General features: G+C 48.0%; 1 protein-coding gene across 2 annotated transcripts in view; it reads right to left on the reverse strand.

The window, feature by feature from the left end:
* Positions 1-21,928, reverse strand: part of LOC111140971 (potassium voltage-gated channel interacting protein 1) — a 344,579-nt gene that overhangs the window by 291,903 nt on the left and 30,748 nt on the right. The gene's annotated exons all lie outside the window — the stretch shown is intronic.

Below are 21,928 nucleotides of genomic sequence, written 5' to 3' on the forward strand. Positions count from 1 at the left end.
CAGTACGTGGAAGAAGTCCTCCCCCCTTCCACCTCCCTCTTTTCGTGCTCCCACAGAAGCGAAAAGCAGTCGGAGTGGGAGAGTGTGTGTAGATTCTAAACATTTATTTATGCTCTGAAGAATATTCATTAAATTTTTAGTTGAAGAACTCGAATAGGTTTGATAGAGAAGGGATAGCAAATAAGATTTCCTTCTCTCTCTCGCTCTCTACACACACACACACACACACACACACACACACATTTTATATTTATAAGTTTGAAACCTGGATCCATCCAATAATCAACATCCACATTTAACATTTAATACAGACCTTTTCCAGAAAAGCTGTCATTAAGTTGATTGCATGTCTCAAAATAGATCTGGCTAGATATAAGAAGGGACTATTATATATGACATTAACGTGTCAGCTCCCCTCCCCTGCCCGAGGCAGACATGGCTGTTTGATCACAGCACTCTTGACTGGATGTGCAGAGCTACAGACCCAGCTCCTCCTAATGCAGCACCCAGGCACTCAGGCCAGCAAATCTAAGTTCTCATGAGGATGAAACATTTTTGCCTTCTATGTTGACTATGCTTTTGCATCACATCATTTCTTTCCCATCCTCAACTTGTGCAGATGTTTTTTTGTTTTGTTTTGTTTTGTTAAACCTTAGCTCAGGAGTGGTTGCAGACACAGACGAGATTAGGGAAAGAGTCAGGAGGCGTTTGTGGCCGTGGTGTGTTGATTTCCCTACACGAAAGAGAGGTGACCGGTTCTGAGTTGGTTGATGGCTATTGCTCCTGCTTTGTTGTGATGGCAGGTCCCAGGGGAGGGCTGGGCCAGTGAATGGGGGAGCAGGGTCCGCGGTGACACACGGTCACAGTCAGGAGACCATCTTAATATATTTATTTATACACGTCACGTCCAAAGGGCTGGGCCAGGCAGAACTGGAAGCCATGGAGCTGAGAGCAGATCAGATGTGAGTGTTGAGAAGAACGCTGCCAGAAGACTCTAATATGGAAACACCTCGTTCCCCTGTTCAGGGCCAGCTCCGGCTCCTACACAGGATGGTGCTGGGGGCCTAATGCTCACAAGTAGGGCTGAAAACTCTCTTGCACAGACCACTCCTCTGTCCCTTCCTCATCCCTTGCCAAGAGCAACCTGTCACCGTCCTTGCATTTTAGATAAATTACTCCCTTTAATGGAGCTTAGGCCCTGGGCCACATCTCCCTTCTGATTCTTTGCTCACCATTTCCCGGGCACAAGCACAGAATGAAATAAATGCCAACCAAATACTGAGTAGGTTTTACTCCCCCAGGAGATTCTGAAACAGTTCAGATCTCTGCTTGTACTCAGGCCCCACTGACAAAGAAAATGAGCTCAAAGAACCACCACTGCGCACTTACACCGGGATTCTGGAATGGGGAGAACTCAGAAGGTGTCCTCCCTGCCCTGTGTCCTTGCACCGTTCTCCCTTCTTTCTCACTGGTGCCAAATATGCCTTTGTTCATCAATGAAACATGGGAAGACCTGTCCTCAGTCACATAACATTGGGTTATCTGTGTGGTGCTTTTCAGTTTATAAAAATCTCTCATCTCAGGGCTCTTTTTCTCTCTCTCTGTCTCTCTGTCTTTCTCTCTGACAAATAAATAAAATCTTTAAAAAAAAATCTCTTCTCTTGGTTCATTCCTTGATCTTCACACCAGCCCGTGACGTAACTATCATTATCATTTCTACCCCACAGACAGGGAAACTGAGGCTCAGAGAAATGAAAGGTCTTGCCCAAGAGAGCTGTAGGTAAATGGTTGGGTTGTGAGCCCACATGTTCTGATGTAAGGCCTGTTGTCCTTTCCAGTACAACACAGCTGCAGTGTGAGTGCTGTGACATCTTAGTTGAGTGTGGCTATGTTTAGAAAGGTTTCATTATGAGAGGAAATGACCCACTGCGTGCCAAAGGCAGGCGTAATTGATGTAAAAGTGTCCATCGTACTTCTGGCCCCAGTCCGTAGAGCTCTGAGGTCCACAGGGCAGCTTCTACCCACTGAGATCCAAGTAGCAAGGCACTGCCCTGGCCTGGTCCCTGGTGCTCACGCTGATGTCACGTCCAAGCCACATGTGCATGGATCCACCCACACAGCATTCACTCACTCATTCACTTATTCAACCAATCTTCACCGGGCACTTTCTGTGCTCCAGGCGCCGTCCCAGCACTGGGGATACAACAGACGACCATCTCTACCTGCCAGCAGTTTGCATGCTGCGGGGGTGTGGGTAGGGAATGGGGGAGACAGGCACACAAGGTAAGTCCAATAGGGACTATGTCAGATGGTAACAGATGCTGGGAGACCAGGAGAGCCGGGGGTGGTGGGGGGCACATGTTTGGTTTTAATGGGGGTGTAAGGACACTTCCTCAGGAGGTCAGGGTAGGTGTCACCGAGAAGGAGGCATTTAAGCAGAGATGGGAAGAAGTCACATCACTGGACGTCACTGGACGGAAGAGAAGCTTTGCCGGCAGAAAGAAGAGCTGGTGCATAGGTCCAGGGCGGGGGGCGGGAGAGGGAAAATGGGGAGCCGGGTGCTGGAGCAGCAGGCCCGCACTGCACTGCGCCCCTAGAGGGAGCTACATCCCAGCTTCTCTGTCCCCCATGGCACTGCAAGGATCCCTGCAAACTGTCATTTTCCACGTGTGTTCAGTGACCTTCTTGGGCAAATGTCCAGAAATCAAAGTTCTAGATCAAAGGGTTTTCCCATTTTAAATGGGCAGATTCACTTCCTGAAACCTTCTCTTATAACACGTTTCTTCTTTCCTGTCCATTTTCCTTTCAGATCCACTTTCATCTTACCCCAAATTGTTTGCCTCCTGCTACTCGAATGTTCAGAGACCTCAGTGGTCACTGCTTGCCCAAGGGAAAAGGCTAAACTCTGTGGCTTGGTACTTAAGGCTTCCTCTGTCTGCTCCCTTTTCTCCTCCTGCTCCCTTGCTGTCTGCTCATTTCTCCAACATGCATGGCTTAGTGTGTGCCTGCTCCTGGAAAAACGGAAAGCCAGAAACTGAAGGAAGCCGACCTGGTTGGAGGGGTCACAGCCAATCCAGTGGCACTCGGTGGGCCGTGAGAGGGTCCATGGCCAGCCGTCCCCACACCCCACAGTCCCTCAGTCACACCATACCTCTCAGCTGTGTGTCCTTTACTGTCATGGAACCCAACATTTATTCATTCAGCAAGCACATACCCACCACCTGCGAGAGGCAGGGTCTCTGTTGAGCACTTGGGGCCCCCGAATGGGTACGATGAGATCCAAGTTCTGGTGCCTTTCCCTTTCTCCTCTGAATTCCTCCAACCCTACGAGGATTCCACCTACCCTGGGAAGCCCCTTGGCCACCCCAGGCCCAGTCAGCTTCCTCTTTCTACCTAAATACAGACCCAGGTCTTTGCCTTTCATGTTGCATTTGGCATGAGTTATTGACACTGTCACTCTTTTCTGATAGTTCTGTGTTTCATCGTTCCAACTAGACTGGAGTTGGGAGAGAACAGGGGCTACATTGTTTCAGATCTTTGTAATGCTCCTTGTGCCCCACAGATTACTGGCACATGGTACTTACTTATTAAATATTGTTTGTTGAGGATTTGATTATGCCTCACCTCTGCTCAAAAAAACACTTGAAATCCAAATTCCTTAGCCTGGAACTCAAGACTTTCCCTTTAGGACTTGACTAGGCAACACCACCTCCAGGAAGCCTTCCTGGAATGCTCATCTCTGGTTGATGCAGAGCCATGCTTTACAAACATGCACACATGCACACATGTGCACACACAAACACACACACACTCCTCTGCAGTCCTCCATCACAATAGCTGTCTGCAAGGTGGATGAGAACTTGGTCTTTAAAGGCACAAACCCCTGGGTTCTAATCCTGGCTCTGCACATATTGGCTGTGCGGCTATTCCCTCTGCTCATAGAGTCTCAGCTTCCTCATCTGTAAAATAGGCATCAGTCATAATCACCTTCGCCTCCTGGCAGGGATAGAGGGCCTGTGCATGGAAAGCCACAGTAAATTAGTCTTGTCTTCTTGCTCGCTACATCACATGTCTGTGGGCTCCCTGGGGGTAGTCCAGAGCTGGAAGTGTCCCCTTCCGAGTGGCCGGTGCCCGTTGGGATCTGGGACAGGGAAGATGCTTCATCAATGCTCGTTGACTGGGTGACCATGTGTATTTGCCTGTCACCCCAGAAAAACAGAGCATGAGCCTGCTGATAGTGAACACATATCTCCGTGGGACCTACTTCCCGGCCCTGCCAGGCTTCCTTGGGCTCCATGCTGAGCCAGCCTCAGCATCCTTCTGACAGACTCACTCAGATCCATTTACACTCCACTGAGTTCCTCCTTTTTATTTTGATCCAGATAATGTATATTTTCCCATTATAATTTAATTTTCTACCTTCTCCCAAATCAGAACACTTTGCCCATAGAGATGTGGGCCACTGTCTGCATTTATAGCATCCTTATTAATCCTGCCCTGACCTCTGGGTTCAGTGCTCAGCCTGGGGAACAACTTTAGTTCCCTTTCCACAGGGCTGATTAAAATGCTTTTCTTTTAATTGGTCCAAAATGGAAGATGAGCTAAAAAAAAAAAAAAAAAAAGAAAAAAAAAAAGCCAGCTTTCCTTTCCCACTTCAGGGTGTAGGAAGGACATGCAGGTGTGCCTGCATCATGTTTGTAATGCTCTGTGTGAAGGATGCAGGGGACCTTCGAGGGGTAGGCTGATGGGTTAGGATGGTTGGCGGGGCTCATGGACCATCCTGAGACTTCTCTGGGTTTCTGACGGTGACACTGGGGCTTAGAACAACAACAGTGAAATGTAAAATTGGATAATACTGTGGATTCAAGTTCTGCCTTCAGCAAAATTGTCCTTTAAAAATGCTGGTCAGAGGTACCCAGGGGGCTCAAAACTCTTGGTTTTAGTTCAGGTCATGATATCAGGGTTGTGAGATTGAGCCCCATGTTGGGCTCCACATTCACCACAGAGTCTGCTTAAGACTGTCTTCCCCTCAGCAACTCTCCCCGACCTCTGTGCATGCTCTCTTTTTCTCTGTCTCTAAAATAAACAAGTAAGTATGTAAGTAAGTAAGTAAAATCTTCAAATAAAATGCTGGTCAGATACTATGGCAATCTTACAGATACTTACTGCATGCCTTGAGCTACTTTAGTATGCTTTAAGGCTCTACTCTAAATGCTTTTTGGGTGTTCATCCCATAAACTGTCGCACGTTTGGGAAATATATTATTTTTTCCATTTTCAGGTGAACATGTTGAGGCACAACGAAGGTATGCCACTCAACCGAGTAACTTCACTCTAAATGGTAGGCAGCTCTGGTTAGCGCATGGGGATCCTTTCTGGAACTGGCATAAGACACCCTGTTCTCTGGGTGGTGCTCCAGTGGCCATGGCTGGGTGACAGGAGTCCTGGGGTGTCAGCCCCTATTGCCATCTTAGACTGAAGTCCTTAAATAGAGCACAAACCACTATGGTGGCTCTGGTGGCCAGGCTCTGGTGGCAGAAGTGGGATCCGAACCCAGACTGGCTCTGGAGTCTGTGTGGAGAACTCCGATACAAGCCTGCCTCTACTGAGCTGACTCATGGGGGCTCTTCTGTGCCTGAGTCACCTGAGCTGAGAGCACAGATGGGGACTTTTCCAAGTAGTTCCGTCTTGTTGGTTTGCTAAGAGCAACTGGTTTGAGGGTTCATGAATGTGTTGAGACCCCAGGACTAAGCCCCAAGGGCAGTTCTCTGGGGTTTGGAGCTCCTGAAGCCAGGTCCTAGGCAAGCCCCTGTATGGGTTTGTGTAGGCTAGGAACCCACTCTCAGACAAAGAAGGGTACAGAAGGATGCTGTCAAGTTTGAGATTTCAGTTTCAGGAGATGACAGTGTAGACAAGGAGAAGCATGGTGCTGAGCATTGGACAGACCGGGGTTTCTGTCCTAGACCCGCCTCTCGCCCTTGTGACTTTGGGAACATTATTCACCAGCCATGCTCAGTCTAAGAATGAGCCAAGCTGTCCTTGTTGGGTGCCTGGAATAGAGTGTCCCGGCTCTGTTCCCCTGGCTCTCCAGCTGTGAGGGCATCTCACGCTCCACAACCTACCTGCCACACCAGCCACCCCTTCTGCTCCCAAGGCCCACAGACCCTCACCTGGAGAAACCAACCAAGTTCCTGTCCCGTGTGCCCAGGTGAGTTAGGGCTGTTAGTGAGGAGAGGCTCCTGGCCTTCCTGAGCCCAGGTGCTCTGGGAGTAAAATGTTTCCAGAACTCTCCCCTGTCACCTTCCTTTTTATGTAAAACCCTCACACAGAGACCCACAGGCTGAATGAATCTTCACTCTGCTTCTCTTTTTCTGTGCTTATTTTTCTTTCCAACTGAGACTTCTGACAAGGGCTGTGGCGACAGCCAAGAAAACATTCTTCAAGAAGCCAGAGAATATTTAAAATACAATTTTCCCTGTGCCCCAATAAGAACTACCAAAAATAAAACAAGACTCTTGGATCGTGACCATTTCTTCCTTGTCTGACACACATGGCAGGGATTGGTGGGGGCAGCCAGGGACAAATGTGGTTCTGAGAGGGTGTTCTCTGTCCTCCAGGTTTAGGATGCAGGACAATTCTGCTCACACCCTTGCTCCTGTGGAGTGACATCACAGGGAGCTCGCTCACCCAGCACTTGGCGAAAGCGGGTTACAGATGAGGGTCTGGCTGAGGCCAGGAGATGCTCTGAGAGGTAAGGAATGCACTCACACCCCAGGGCCCGAGCAGCGCACCCCCCTCTGATGGGCCTGGCCTGCTTCGTGGAGGCCCTCGCAGTCCCATGACTCTTCTGAAAGCATTTCTGCTCCAGCCAATAATAATTATCTCCTTCCATCATCCAGTTTCCTCCTGTTGTGAATACTGCCCACCACTAACTACTGGGGAGATTTCATGATGACAAGTAAGGACAAAAGCACAACAGCTAGCACTTGAGTTCTTATCTCGGGATTTGTTCTAAGTGCTCTCCTCATATTACTTCCCTTAATCACCCTCCGAAGCTAGAAACTGTAATTCTTCCCATTTACAGATGGGAAAATGGAGGCTCAGAATGTTTAAGCAGCTTGCCTTAAGTCACGCAGTGGAAAGAAGTGTGACTCAACAGAACTCATCCCTTTGAAGGGCTTGAAGGCCTTCAATTGGGTGCCGTCAGTGGGAGTCACGCTCCTTCACTGGCTGAGGATGAGGGTTCTGGGCAGCCAGGTCATTTGTACCCCCAAATCCACCATTCCCCGAGCAGGCATATGGCCCCTGGCCTGAGTCGGCCCTTGGCCGGTCAGCAAGTTCTATGATGGGCGCCCTGCCCTCAGGAAGCACGTGGTCTGGGTGAGATGGCAAGACGAGTAGACGGGAGATGAAGACAGAAACAGTCAGGGTGGATTGTGAAATGTACTCCATCAATTATAAATGTCACTGAGAGGAAGTGCTTTCTAAGTGCATTTTATAGGAACGTAGTTCCGTGAAGTGTAATACATCTTCTAAAACATATTCGGGACTCAGCTTTCACTCGTGAAGCAGTGGGCTAGGCCATGCCAGGTTTGTTGTTCTGCACAGGACTTCTTAGGACTTTTCCTCCCCCGATAGGCACGAGGCTCTCCATGCTGCATTTCCCTGATCACGAGGTGCCGTCAGTTCTAAGATGCGCCATTTATGCAATCACTGCTCTCCTAGGAAACAAACGCTTTCCCATATGATACATATCAAATGTAAAACATGTGCTGATTTCCAAAGTATTAAAATGTGGAATTCAAAGAAATGTGTTATGAGGCAGGGTTTCCTCAGGACTTTGGGCAAAGGAGATAGTTTCTGCAAGACCTGTGTCCCTCAGTAAAGTCTTTAGACACCATGGGATGGAGGGGTGAGTGTCTCAGAGCTGGGGTGGCCAAGGAGATATTGGGGGAGGCAGCTGGGAAGTGCATCTTGAAATCTGGGCAAGAGGGGGAAAGAGAGGCAGGAGACGGGTGGGGTGGGGGCTGGGACACAGAGAAGGGCTGCCTCCTGTCCCAGGTCCTGTGTGCTGCCTGGCACCCCGTTATGAAGGGGGCCTGCAGGGAACAGGTGGAAGATGTTCTTGGGACATGTTTTCCCACTGCCATTCAGCCAAACGCTGAGTGCAGGGAGCAAGGGGCCGTGACCCCTGCCCTTAGGACTTCACAGTCTATCAAGGAGGCCCTAAAGTCAGCAGTTTCAGCACAGACCAGGCAAGGCTATGACAGAGGAAATATGGGTGATTTGGAAGCCCAGAGGAAGGTGCCCTTACTGGCTGGGAAGTGGTCAGAGAGGGCTTCCTCAAGGGCTTCCTGGAGGAAGTAGCTTTTAAGTCAAGGCCTAAAGGATAGGGAGAGGTGAACAAAATCAATAATACAACCTAGATGTTGGGGTAAGGAATGGAGCATTGAAAAAGCTTAGGTTGTACAAGGTCTCAAGGACCATGGGAGGACATATGGATCTCACCTTGCAGGCAGTGGAGATGTAGTGTGGAGTTTAAGACCAGGGCTCTGGAGGGAGGTCACACTGAGTCCAAGTCCCTACCACAACCTTCCTAAATTTGTGACCTTGGCCAAGTTAGTCTCCAGAGCTAAACTCGGCTTTATCATCTATAAAATGGGAATGGTGACAGTACCTATCACAAAGTTTGTTGTGGAGGTCGTATAGGAAAGAGTGTGTAGAGTGCTGGGCATGGAGCACACGGTCAGGAAAGAGCCCTGGCACCAGGGTTGGACAGTGGGGTTTCAGGTCAGGGTTGGACCACGAGGGTTCGGGTCCGGCTCCATCGCATGTGAGATGGGGTCCTCATCACCTCATTGGACCTCTGTCTCCCACCTATTCAAGGGAGATGATACCTGTCCAAGGTATCCTCCTAAGGTAGCATTTTTTAAAAATAATTTTTTGGTTGCACTCATGAGCACAAGGAACCTGGAGGTATCAGTCCAGGCAGGTATTCTGCTTACTATTTCTTTCTCAACTCCTGCCCTTTCTTGGATCTATTCACACTCCTTCCATTTGCACTGACTGAGCACCAGACATATTCTGAGACCCCAAGCTGCCCCCCAGCTTCAGCCCCTCAGATTCATCCCCAGGCTCCACCCTACTCTGAACTTTCCATCCTCTGACTGTTCCATAGGCTGGATATTGGGCTGTTTTGTCTTGAAAAGCCAAAGAATGAATTATTTAAAATTGTTCTAGGCTCAGGGGAGTAAGTTGATGACCTCACGTCATCTGGGGTTTTTACTTGGGGTCTCCAGCCCTGAGACTTTCTGCTGTCGCTCCCTACATAGGATCATGGCACAGGCTTGGGCATATGGCCTTCTCTCCTTTTTTGGCTTTGGACCTCACCAGTGCAGAAGGCCTAGGGTTTTCCAAGCTCTCGGCAGGGAGGAATTCCTTTTTGTGTCAGGATCCTCCTGGCTACAATCCTCAGAAGGAGGAAGGAGCCTAAGAGGGAGGGTGAATATCTTCTTCAAGTCGGGGCCAAGAAGAAATAGAGAAAGATGCCATGGGAGGAGACAGAGGAGGCTTCTCTGGATCTGAGACCTTGCTGGTCTTGGTTCCCACTGAGTAAGTCTTAACCAAGGCAACTTTGAATAAGCCACATATCTCTTTGTGTTCAAATTACTTTTTTTAACTCAATAGGTGCAATTTTTACTACTGCATTTACTGCCCAAATCCTCACAATCAGCCTTATGGATTATTATGTCTATTTTATAGATGGGAAAACTAAGGCACAGAGAGGCAAGATAACGTGGTTTTGTTGACAGAGCCACTAATGGCTGCAATGGCGATTGAAACCAAGGTTTGCAAACTCCAAGCCCATGAGCTCACACACGATGCACCCAAACTCTCCAAATTACTCTTCCCTGTTTCATCCCAAAGGCCAGTCCCTCTGGGCTTCATGGAGCTCTTTCAACGTCCAGACCCACATATCTGTGATTTTCCATGGACATACCCCATATCTCTCTTCCACCAACTCACTAATCATGATATCCAGTATTTCCCACAGATTTTGCCATCCATTTCAGAAGTTTCCCATGTAGCTGTAAGTCTGTTATTTTAGAGGAAAACATAGTCAACATAAATATAATCCTTTATCCGATCATTTGGTGTTTGAAAAGCACAGGAACTGAGGAAATAGCAGAGGAAGCAAATAAGTTCTGAGGAAGTGAGAGAGGGTGTCCGCACTAGGAGGTTAAGCCCAGGGGAAATGGGGATGAACCACGAGTCTCCATCCGGAAGTAGGACCAACTTCAGTGTTGCCAGCACATGGGTCTCCAGCAGGATCACCAGGAGTCATGGCTGAGCAGGGGCTCTGCACACAGCCATGGGAGGAGTAGCCATAGAGTGTCCAATATAGGAGCCTGTGTGGGGTCCCACCTGCTCCCCAGCTCAGGTGCAGGTGGTACAGGTGGTTAGAACCACTGGTCCGGGAGACATATGATCCAGGCTCTGACAGTCAAGAGGAAGGAGATTGCAGAGGCCTGAATCAGCTGTTGTCCACCACAAGGCAGACCCTCAGAGCCTGACCACGGATGTCACCGTAATGTTGCCCAAGGAAGGCCCTGCCCAGCCTGTGCTTTATCCCAGCTCCCTGACCTGGCTCACCATAAAGCAAGAAGATCCATGGGAAGCCAGGTGGCCCCCGGGAAGGCTGCATAAGGCCTGCTATTGAAATCTCTCTTCTTGGGGTCGGGGGCAAAGCAGTACTTCTTTGCAGTGCAAATGGACAGTATATATTAAGAATATTAAAAAAAATTATCCTTTTTGGTTCTATTTTTGGGACCCTATTCCAAGGCAACAATCAAAATGACAGAAATAACTACCTGCATAAAGATATTCTGTGGGGCCTTATTTATAACTGGAAGTAATCTTTACGTCCAACAGCTGGGAGACAGTTAAGTAAACCGTAGTCTATCCACCTTCTAGCCATTATGTAGACAGTAAAAGTCGTGTCATGAAGACTTTATATTAATAAGAGAAGATGATTATAATACAATAATAAATGAAAAAGCACAAGAGTATAAAACTTTATTTAATCATGGTAGGTTGCAAAAATGACCGCAGTGGTTTGTAGATTTCGCTACCAAGAGGTCATCTTTCCCTCCCCTCTTGAGTCTGGGCCGGCCTTGTGACCAGCTTGGACTAACAAAATATGGGGTAAGTGACAAGGCACAAATGCCAAGCCTGGACCTTGAGAGGACTTGCGGCTTCTGCTTCTCTCCTTGCTCTTAGAACTAGCACCAGGAAGGCTCATCTAGTCAGCTAAGACACCCTTTTTCACCCTAGTCACCCCTGTCCCACACCAGCTGATAGCCAGCCAATCATGGGACGTTGAGTGAGGCCTTCCAGGGCCTACTGGGTACATAAGTGGGCCTAGCTGAGGTTGGCCAAACTCTGACCAGAACAGAAGAACCACATAGCAGAGTCATGAACCATTGTTGCTAAATTTTGGGGTAGTTTGTTACGCAGCAGTGGCTAACTGATAGTCCTGTCTATGAGTATCACTAGGTGCAAGAGAGGGCATTTACAGTGGGGAAAAAATCCTGGAGGAAAAAATTCCAAAATCCAGAGACTAGATTGATTAAATTGTGAGATTATGATCGTTTTGAATAGATTATCCGTTTCAAAATTTTAAGACCTTGTTTAAGCTATTTACAATGAAAAATGCATGCACATTTTACAAAGTGAAAACAGGAGCTGAATTTCCTTCTCTGAAGAGTTCTAATTCAAACCTCTACATATTCGTGTTTTGAGTGGTGACCTCCTCAGTCTACCTACCATGGATACAAAGGGAGGCTTGAGCTGTGTCCTCCAGATCAGGCCAGATTGGTGGGTTCTGGAGGGCTGTCCCCCAGACACTTGGCCTCTCTCCCAGAGGCTGAAGTGGTAAGCATGGGAACTGTCCTTGGTGTTTTCAGTAGCTCCCGTCCTTGAATCCCTAAGGCATTCCCCGTCCATACAGGGCAGGCAGTCCCACACCCCCATTATTTTTTAATTGTTTCACTGTGTTTGGAAAGCTCCAGAACCAGAGCCAGCATAGCAAAATGAACCTGGCATTTGGAATATAAAGGCCTGGGCCCAAATTACAGCTTTGCCCTTCCTGGCTCCTGCTTCCGCTCCTGGGTACCAACCAAGCTTCAGGGCCTGAGCTAGGCCTGAATGTTTAGAGATGAATCAGACATAGTCTCTTGGGGAGTCCTTGGTCTTATGGGGAGACTTACCCACTCAAACACCACAGTTAGTGTGGCCCCATAACCTACTGTTCAAGCTGGGCTCTTTTTGAGAGTGGAGGGGGCTGACTAGAGTAAACAGGGGCTCTCTGAGCTACTGGGCACCTGCAGTCACTCTCCGGAGCCCATTCTCTCCGTATGGAGCTGTAGTCTAGAAGTGCAGTCCAGCAAACAGGAGAAATTCAAACCAATGAAAAAGAAAATTACGGCTTTCCTTTGAATGCATGAAAGTAAATTACACTGATTGTTCACAGTTACACCTCTCCTATTTTTCCTTTGCTCTGGAGTCTTTCCTAACTGAAGCTACTCCAAAACCCCTCACATGTCAAACCTCAGAAAATTCTCTAGGACACCTGGCATACGTGGATTTTCTCCTTTCTCCCACTCCCTTCCTTTCCAGCTCTCAGTTCTGTGTTCTGTCTCTCCCTCCTCCCTCTCTAGAGCCAGCTGTCTCCCTCCATTATCTAGAGGGGCAGGCGGGAGGAGAGAAAGGGACTCGGATAGTGGAGGACAAAGGACTGAGTGCTCAGGGGTGGGGAAGGAACAGGGAGGCCCGTGTAGATAAATCTGATCAGGTTTATTCTTGGCACACACACAGGTGAGTAACACAGTGTGCCAAGTTCAAAGTTAGAACAGGCCCACCTGAAGGAGAAGCGCCTAATCCAGATGACACTTAATAAATAGTGACTGAATTACGACTTAAATGCTCTGTGACTTTAGTCCAATCACTTAACTCTTCTGAGCCTCAAGTTCCTCTTCTGAAAGAAAATGAAAGAATGAATGATATGAATGAGGACTAAATGAATGAATGTTCCTGTGGCAGTCACAGTCAGCTGACCAACAAAGTTTGGTCCCCGCACCCAATCCATGTTCAGAAGTGGTTGCTCATCCAGGACTACATTTCCCAGACTCCCTTGCATCTGGGTGGGACCATGACTGGTCTTTGCAAATGGAATGTGAAGATAAGTCATGCCTGTCAGTTCCAGGACAAGGTGGTTAAGTATCAATCACCTTCATTTTCTCTCTGCACCCGCTCCCTCCTTCCAGTCTACGGGCTAGATAATTCTGGGGTCAGCTCGAGGCCGCAAAATAGTGGAGCCATAAGATGAAGGAGGTTGATTCCAGCAGCAACCACCTAGAGCAGAAGCGTACATTCTGGACTCCCCACAAATGAGAACCGCACTGTTATTGGGGAGAACCAATGAAATCTTGAGGTTGTTGCCGCAGTTAATCCATTCTGGCTAAGTCCCCTGCCTCTCAGGGTGGTCATGCAGATAAATAAGGTTGGTGTATTGGCTTCAGTGGTGTTCCAAGCCCTGCCTACTCCCAGCCCCATCCCCCCCAACCCCAAGAAAATATTTGCTCACGTCTAAATCCCTGGAACCTGTGAATCTGGCCTTATTAGAAAAAAAGGTCTTTGCAGAAGTAATTAAGGATTTTGAGATCATCCTGGATTACCTGGGAGGGCTCCAAATCCAACGGTAACTCTCTCTGTGAGATAGACCAGGAGACATGGAAGAGAAGAAGACCGTGCGAAGACAAGCAGAGACTGGAGGGACACAGCCACAAGCCCAGGAAGGCCCAGGCCACCAAAAGCTGTGAGAGATAAGGAAGGATCCTCCCGAGAGCCTTTGTAGGTAGGGAACCTGGCCCTGGTTGCCTCTTGATGTCAGACCTCTGCCCCCAGAACCGTGAGAGAATAAGTTTTGATTGCTTTAAGCCACCAGGTTTGTGGCAATTTGTTACAGCGGCCCCAGGAAATGAACACAGTGAGGTACGTACCGGGCCCAGCAAGGTGCTGGGCGTGGAGAAGGCACTCAGTCCACGGTGAGTTAAAAAATCAGCCCTGAGCACCTCCACAGTTTGCTCCTTAGAGACAGGGTCTTCTGGAAGATTGCGTCCCTTGAGAGCAGACATAGTTCAAATCTGTCTTGTTATCTACCAGAGAAGGCTCTGGTGGGACTCATGGAGGTATTTGCACTCAGAGTCAATGGAGACCTTGAGCTTCTTATTATTTGCGGATCACAAGCATACATATTTATCGAGGTGCAACAAGGGGGATTAAGAAGACTTTCTCTGCAGTGTCTCTTTTTATTTATTTATTTATTTTTAAAAAATGTTTTATTTTTTAAATTTCTTTTCAGTGTACCAGAATTCATTGTTTATGCAACACACCCAGTGCTCCATGCAATATGTGCCCTCCATAATACCCACCACCAGGCTCACCCAACCCCTCACCCCCCCGCCCCTTCAAAACCCTCTCAATTGTTTTTCAGAGTCCATAGTCTCTCATGGTTCGTCTCCCCCTCCAATTTCCCTCAACTCCCTTCTCCTCTCCATCTCCCCATGTCCTCCATGTTATTTCTTATGCTCCTCAAATAAGTAAAACCATATGATAATTGACTCTCTCTGCTTGATTTATTTCACTCAGCATAATCTCTTCCAGCCCCTCCATGTTGATACAAAAATTGGGTATTCATCCTTTCTGATGGAGGCATAATACTCTATAGTGTGTATGGACCAGTGTCTCTTTTAAACGCCTGCAGGAGACAGCTGGTGGGCCCAGCCCGCTCTGGGCAGCCTGGGAACCAGCATTAGGAGCAAGGGTGGCCTCCCCACCCCACCACGCTCCCACTGCCCCCACCCTGGGGGGTCCTGGCTCAGACTGAGTCACAGGCTTAGAGAAGACCTTCAGGAGGCCAAGCAGGACCCCTCCTCAGGGTGAGGAGAGGCTGCAGGGAGGGAGAGCCTTCCCAGGCTTGTGGAGAGTGGCTGTGAGGTAGCCAAAGGCAAGGCAATGCCAGGGGAGCGGAGTGGACAGCAGTTTATGGCTTTGTAGACTGTCCACCAGTCACATGTGGCTGTTTAAGTTAATCCATTTGAAATAAAATTTAAAAAATTCAGTTCTTCATTCACATTAGTCACTTTTCAAGGGCTCAAAAGCCATGTGCCACTCGTGGCTCCTGTATTTGGACAGCTCGAATTTCCACCATTGCAGCCAGGAGGGGTAGGAGTCTCAGCTCTGTATGTCACCAGCATTGTGACCTTGGACAAGTCTGTCCACCTATAAAACGAGGGCAGTCACAGTACCTACTTCATAAGGTTAGGATCGAATAAGATGTTAGGTTCCCAGTACTTAACACAGCGCCTGCCACATGGTAGTGCCTGGGAACCGAGAGCTCTAATTACGGGTAGATAAATAGTTTACAGAAGAGGAGTAAGGCGAGAACACTGCCTGGGAGTCACTGGACATGGGCTCCAGCCTTGCTTCTGACACTCTGAGAGTCTGTAGAGAAATGTCTGAATCCCAATCTCTGCACCATTAAAGCTGTGTGGCTTTGGGTGAGTCACCTCCCCTCTCTGGGCTCAGATAGTTCACCAGTGGAAGGGAAGTTCGCATCTTATTAGATCCTATGCTTCCAGGAAAAGTAAAGGGGTTGAAACCTTTAAAAGGCTAATATTCTTTGACTCTGATCTCTGCTTTTAGAAACCCATTGGAAGAAAAGAACCAGAGAGGTGAGCAAAGACAGATGTTCAAAGACTGTCATTGGAAGATAGCTAATAATAACAAAACCTTGAATTTATATAGAAAATTCCTAAATTTATTTTTAGAAAGTATTGCATTTATCTTTAGAATATATTCTAGGGGTGCTTGGGCGGCTCAGTCGGTTAAGCATCCGACTCTTGATTTTGGCTCAGGTCACAATCTCAGGGTTGTGAGATCAAGCCCCTCGTCCAGCTCCATGCTGGGCATGGAATCTGCCTAAGGTTCTCTCTCTCTCCCTCTCCCACAGCCCTTCCCCCACGCCAATAATAATAAAAAAAAGAATGTATTCTAAACATCATTACTTTGACAGCGGTTTCCTTGGGATGTTGGACTTTGATTGCTTCTTTTTACCTTTCTGTACTTACCAGATTCTCTACAACTTGCCTCTTTTTGTGACTAGAAAACCTGACACTTACAGAAAGCTGTCAACCTATGTGATCTCTAAGGGCCCTTGGAGGGATATTCTATGACTCAGCAAAGGGGGTAGGAATACTTTGTTTGCAGCCTTGACGTCCCCACTGCATTGAGAGGTGGAAGGTGGGGAGGGGACACAAAGGAATGTCATTCAGTCCTTGGACCCCCAATGATAGGTACCACTAAGATCAGCTAATGCAGATTGGGGCCCTGAATCCTGCCAGAGTCAAATATGTCCAGAGCTGGGGCTTCTTGCTCACTCCTGATCATGGACATCAGACAGGCCATGTACATGCCCTGAGGGAGTTGAGGCATGACGCTAAGCCAAGTGCTTGCTATGTTGCGGGCACTGTATGAATTGCTTTCATGGATTTTCTTCCTTTGAACTTTAAAAACTATTAGGGACAAATAAAGTATTTTGCATCTAAATAAACACATGCTGTTCAATCTTTGCTGGAAATTTAAGCAAAGCAAATCAAAACTGGGACTGAGTTTTTTTCATCCAGCCAGTAGGTAACAATTCCTAAATTTGATCATGTCCAGGCTTGGTGAGTATGTGGGGAATCGGCCACACTATGCACAGGCCGTGTACATGCATTTGACGATTGGTGTCCATGTTACGGGAAAAAGTATCCTATAAGCGTCAAAATCTGAAAAATGTAGAAATCCTTTGCTCTAGAATTTTTGCTCAGCTATCTGATCTTTATTCTAGGGAAATGGAACGGGCAAAAATTGCAAGGAGCGTTTAATGCAGCACTGTTTAAGTCACCTGACTCTCTCAGCTCTCATTAGCTGGAGGCTACAAGTGAGCAACATTTATTTTGATAGACAAACATCTGGGCTCAGAGGCACAGCTCACAGCTACACAGATATTTCTGGGAATTTGCACAGATTCCCTATGTGCTCAGGTGCCCTTTCTCTGACCTGCTTGTTGGTTCTCCAGCCCAAAGCCTCCTCAAGGAGATGGACTTGTACCTTCTTGGATGCCCCTCCAGGCCCACTCCCCACTCTGCAGGCTGACCATAGGGACAAGAGCAACAGGCTTCTCTCTACCAGTTGGTTTCAGTGAATGGGGTTCAGGAGACCAAAAAAAGGGTCCCTGGACAGTGAAGTCAGCTCCTCATTCCCCAGCTTGTCTACTGAGGGTCCCAGGCTGCTCCAGGAGACCCTCCTTTTGATGCTGGACACAGCTCCTTTCCCTCATCCCTCAGTCCAGCAGGGCCCCAAAGTGCTCCATCATTCCCTGTGCTCCTTACAACCTGCCCACACCATTGTCAATAGTTCTAAAGCCTCCTTGATTTTCCCAGTTTGAGTGTACCCTCTAAAATGGTGTGCTGGGAAACCCGCTCTCCTAAAAAAAAAAAAACCGAAAGCCCCCACTCGCATTGTTTGTAGATTTCATTTCCCCTGTGGCAGATTTCCGGCTCCCAGAAATGTAACAGCTGGCAGGGGAAGCGCTCCTGTGAAGCTGGTGTGAGCCGGCTGAGCGCACCACCAGCCCTGCCCTTCTTGCAAGACCCTGACCGGTGCAGGGATGTGTTGGGCCGCTGCCTCTGCCATGGCTGCCGTGAGTGATGATGCAGATTGCCCTATTAGGGGGCTCCTACCCAGGGTCCCAGCATCGCTGTGAGCCCTTTGTTCTCATCACCCCAGAGTCTGAGTCCCAAAGACTATGGTGTGAAAACAGCTCCACCAGCCTCCACCTATTCCCTCTGCCTTGTCTCTTCCTCTTCCCCCAAAGTTCAAATCACACCCAGACTGGGCTAGGAAACCATGAGCTGCTGCCATCTTCCATTTCTATGGCTCAGTCATCTTCCTCCCCAGGTTCTGGTCCCCAAACTCTGTCCTTGTAGATCCAATCTCTGTCACACCTGCCCGTTCCAGAACAATGATGGCTGTGAGGGTGGGGATGGTTGGGACAGTCCACCCACCCAGAGAGGGCAACTCTGAGCTCCACTAATAAGCAAACAGGCCCCCTTCCTAAATGTCCAACAACATGGCTTCAATTAAATACACTACTGCTTCCCCATGTGAAACAGTACGGTACAAGCTTTTAGACAAATGTGTTCTGGTCTGGGAAAATGACTATAATATTCCGTTACATTAAGGAGCAAGAGGTTTTTTTTCTTGGTCAAATGATACGACGTGGATGAACCTTGAGGACATTATGCTGAGTGAAATAGCCTGACACAAAAGGGCGATCACCATAGGATTCTACTTATATGAGTTGTCTAAAGTAGTCAGACTCAGAAACAGAGTGTAGATGGGGCTGACGAGGAGGGAGAGACGGGGAGTTGTTTAATGGGTACAGAGTTTCAGTTTTGCAAGATGACAAAGTTCTGGAAATCTGTTGCTCAACAGTAACAATATAGTTACCACTCCCAAACTGTAGACTTAAAATTGGGTAAGATGGTGAATGTTTTTTGAAAAAGTAAGAGATTTTTTTTTTTTTCAAACTAAACCACAAACCACAGCAAATCCCCAAGATTTCAGTTTATCTAGAGATGTGACAGTGAATAAGAACCGTTTTTGCCCTGGATCTCAGGGAGCTTACACTCCAGTGGGGAGACCTGGGAATGGGGAAGGCACATGAATAAACATAACATTACAGGGACGGGGAGTGCTCGGAGGGAGCTGCACACAATGCTCCCAGCATGTTAAATCACGTGTGGCTTAGGGAATAGGAGGTGAGGTGAGCACCCTAGAACTGAGACCCAGGGGAGAGGAAGAGCTCCCTAGCGGGGGGTGGGGGGCACAGGGATGTGCCCTCTGGAGGAAGAGAATGTCCACATCCTCTTTTGAGTATCTAAAAAGACACACCCACCCCCGACCTGCAATTCCCTCCAAGTGGCAGGGCTATCACCGTGCCTTATCTTCTTCCTGCCCTTGTCAGTCGTCCAACTTTTCCACAGTGAGCATGGATGGTTTTGCAGTAAGGAAGAGGCATACGAAAACGATCTTACCGCACAGATGGATAGCAGGGCTCTTTATTTATTTATGCTGTTCCTTGTTTCAAAGAGGATTTCAAGCTGCTTACAATTATGTTAACAATACAGCAGGCTAAAATACCTTGTCACTAAGTAAGAAAAATGAGGGGAAGCAAAAACACGGTTGGAAGAGTCCGATGGGAAAGGCAGGAGGCCTCCCTTCACTCAGAGGGGGCGGCCCTGTCGGGTTCCTCATCACGTCCGGTCTTGTCATCTAATTCAAATAAGAAAATTTCTTGGTCCTGTTTTTACACTTTGTCTTCTCAACTCCATTGAAAAATCCTTCACTGCCATTTCCTCTGTCTTTTGTGACTCTGTCACTGAAAATATACCTTTTATTTTTCCATTGTGCCTTTTTGCGGTTTTAAAAATCCATCTTGTCCCTTCCCCATCAGGACCCACCGCGGCACAGTGACGGACTCAGAGCTTCCGCACGGTAGGGCCTCGAGTGTCTGCCAGCCAGTGGCTTCCCTAGGACAGAGCGCGACTCACAACCACTCCCTGCAGCACACAGCTGGTGACACGCCCTCTACACGGGCTCTGGACACGGTTGCCAATTTGATGTATGGGACTTATTATCCCAAGTGGTGGCAGAGAATAGATATTGATTCAAAAGTGTTTAAATAAATAAGTGGATGCACAATCCAGAAAGGGCTATAGACTGAGGAGATAGGCTTACACAGCCGCTGAAGCGGACTCCTGAAAAAACACTGGTTCTCTCAAAGACTGTGCCTCAGGGCATCATGGAGGGCCTGGACCCCTCGCATCACGTGACAGGGGAGTGACCTTGGGCAAGTCACAGGAACAAGACCTTTTGGGAGGACTGCTGAGAAGAATGGCTATGTGTGTACATTTGTGTGTGCATATGCACACATGTATATATATACGTGAATGTGTACACAAGCACGCATGTGTTCATGTGTATTCGTGTGTGCAGACATGTATAGGTGTGTGGATGTGTGTATTCATATGCATGCATACATCGTGTGTACACTGTGTGCCTATGCACATATCTGTATACACGTGTGCACAAATGTGCATGTATATGCACACATATGTATGCGTGTATATGTGCACATGCATGCACACATGCATATGTGTATGTGTAACTGTATATGCATGCTTACACATGTATACACATATGTGCGTGTGCACGCATGTGGGTACACACATGTACAGACATGCATATGTATGCACACATGTGTATATGTATGTGCGTATACACGTATATATGTATATGTATTTACCTATGGATGCCCTGGCACATAGTAGTTGCTCAATAAATGAAAATACCCTCTTGTAACACCACCCTTCTATTCCACTTGTGCAGCAGTGAGCAGCCTAAGATAAGAACATACAGAGCTTTTCTAAGGCTCCCCCATGCCACTCCACACAGTCATCTCAGGCTTTTTCAGCTCCACTGGTTCAACACTACCACAGTCACCAGCAACAGAAAGTTTCCCTTTGAAATCACTTACAGTACATTCTAGTTACCGTCACTGCATAACAAATGCCCTCAAAATATAGTGGCATAAAATCATTGAATTTGCTCATGGATTTTTGTAGATGGAGAATTCAGAGAGTGCACACATCGGGTGGCTGGTCTTGGCTCCATGAGTCTGAGGCCTCAGCGAGGGGTCCCGAAGAGTGGTCTGGAGTCACCTGCAAGCTCCTTCCCTCGAGTGTTAGCGGGGGATGCTGGTTGTTGGCTGAGAACCAAGCTGGGGCTGTCAGCTGGAGCAGCTGTGCGTGGCCTCTTGGCTTCCACATAATATGATGGCTGGCTCCAAGGGGAGTGTCATGAGAGAAGGACGCCCAGGGAAAGCTGGATCACTCTGCATGACTTAGCTTTGGAAATCACACAGTGTCACCTCCATCACGTTCTCCTGCCCAGGTGGTTACAGAGCTCTGCCAAGGTCGAAGGACACAGATGCCCCTCCTGACTCAGTGTTGATGTCACATTGTTAGATGAGCACATGGGATGGATCGCATGTTGGCATGGGCATCTTTGGAAAATACAACCTGCCTGTCAGGTAGCTTAGGTGATCTCTTATTTTTCAAAAACACTGAGGAGAGGTATAATTGTCTCCATTCTAGAAATGGACAAACTGAGATTTAGAGATACAAAGTAACTTGCCCTGGTTACTTTATTTAACCACCATGAACCTCAGTTTCCGCATCTATAAAATGGGTAGAAAAATCTCTACCAGACTAGATTGTTATGAGCTGGCAGTGCTTATTATGATAGGGTGTTGGAAGTTTGGAGCTGGGGAGGCATTTTGTGATCTCTAACAGTCTGTGTTAGTGCCGAGTACTACTCCGTATTGTTGTAGCTTCATTATTTCCTTGCCCTTCCCCTGCAGCCGCACAGGCAGCTAGGGACCCGAGTTTTTCTCCACACCCTTTGGAGAACAGAGCTTGTCCCAGCATTTTGGAGGGGGGCTCACTTTCAGACAACAGTAGAGCTTATGGTCCACCTTCCTTGCCTGTTTCCCTACCTTGTGAAGAGTGCTAATGTTTGCTTACAGATTCCAAACGTGTAACCCGTAATAACTCAGTCAGTTGATTATGAGCAAGTAGCCTTTTGGTCGTACTTGAAATGGCTCTGTTGCATGCACCGCGTCTCTCTCCCCCAGGGGGAGTGGGAGGAAGGACTGGCATTTTTGCATTAGTTCACGGGCACCAGAAGGGCTCTTCTGGCTC

The sequence above is a fragment of the Enhydra lutris genome, unplaced genomic scaffold, assembly GCF_002288905.1.
Source record: "Enhydra lutris kenyoni isolate GAN:26980312 unplaced genomic scaffold, ASM228890v2 scaffoldscaffold5, whole genome shotgun sequence".
NCBI lineage: Eukaryota > Metazoa > Chordata > Mammalia > Carnivora > Mustelidae > Enhydra > Enhydra lutris.